Genomic DNA, 1,177 nt, shown 5'->3' with positions numbered 1-1,177 from the left:
GCCCACCTCGGGACTCGGCCATAAAGCCAGTGCTGGAGCGGTCTCATATGTAACAGGCCAAGCGGTGTAAGTGCCGCTGTGGCCGCCATATGCCCCAGGAGCCTCTGAAAAAGTATCAGTGGGACCGCTGTCCTGCCCTTGAACGTATTCAAGCAGGCTAGCACTGACCACGCACGTTCCTCTGTGAGGCGCGCTGTCTGTTTGACCAAATCCAACTCCATACCGAGAAAAGAGATCCTCTGCGTCGGGGAGAGTTTGCTCTTTTCCCAGTTGACCCGAAGGCCCAACAGGCTGAGGTGCCGGAGCGCCAGGTCCCTGTGCTCGCACAACTGATCCTGAGACTGTGCTAGTATAAGCCAATCGTCTAGATAGTTGAGGATGCGAACACCCTGCTCTCTGAGGGGAACAAGAGGGGAACAAGAGAGAGTCTCCGCGACTTTCGTGAAGACACGGGGAGACAGGGACAGCCCGAACGCACAACTGATCCTGAGATTGAACTAGTATGAGCCAGTCGCCGAGGTAGTTTGAGAATGTGAATGCACTGCTCTCTCAGGGGAACAAGGGCTGCTTCCGCAACTTTCGTGAAGACACGGGGCGACAGGGACAGCCCGAAGGGCTTGTCCTTCGAACGCGAACCACAGCAATGGTCTGTGGTGCGGATGGATCGATACATGATCCAGGGTCATGACCCTGACCTTCAGGTCGATCGCTGCAAACCAATCTCGGGGACAGATGCACCCGAAGATGCGTTTCTGCGTCAACATCTTGAGCGGTAGCCGATGAAGGGCCCGGTTCAAAACTCACAGATCCAAGAGCCTTTGTTGACGCTCTCGAACCGCCCGCTGCCGCCGTCTGGCGAAGGAGGAGGATGAGTGAGGTCCGGCGTTAGTCCGTCCACAACTCTCCGTGCCCTCCTGGGACCCAGAGATAAAGGAAACTGCTCTTTTGTCGAAAATTTGGGTACCGTCGGCCGTGAGGCCAACGGCGGGAAAAAAATGAAACAAAAGATTCTCCACCCGGCCTCCTCCGGGGGAGGGAGTGGTGCGTTCACCATCTCCCGAAGAGCAGATCCCTCCATCTCTGGGTCCCCTGTCTCAGGGCCGCTTGCCGCCAGGTTTGACGGGGGCCTGGACAGGCGGGGCGGCCCGCCCACGCCCGGCTCCACGACGCCATTTGC

General features: G+C 58.1%; 1 protein-coding gene across 2 annotated transcripts in view; it reads right to left on the bottom strand.

Moving 5' to 3' along the window:
• LOC107663402 (phospholipase D2-like) overlaps positions 1-1,177 on the bottom strand; it is a 25,877-nt gene that overhangs the window by 4,643 nt on the left and 20,057 nt on the right. The window lies entirely within an intron of this gene.

This window comes from Sinocyclocheilus anshuiensis, unplaced genomic scaffold (genome assembly GCF_001515605.1).
Source record: "Sinocyclocheilus anshuiensis isolate Anshui unplaced genomic scaffold, SAMN03320099.WGS_v1.1 scaffold1531, whole genome shotgun sequence".
Classification (NCBI taxonomy): domain Eukaryota; kingdom Metazoa; phylum Chordata; class Actinopteri; order Cypriniformes; family Cyprinidae; genus Sinocyclocheilus; species Sinocyclocheilus anshuiensis.
The sequence above is the reverse complement of the archived record's forward strand: the minus strand, read 5'-3'. Positions and strand labels throughout refer to the sequence as shown.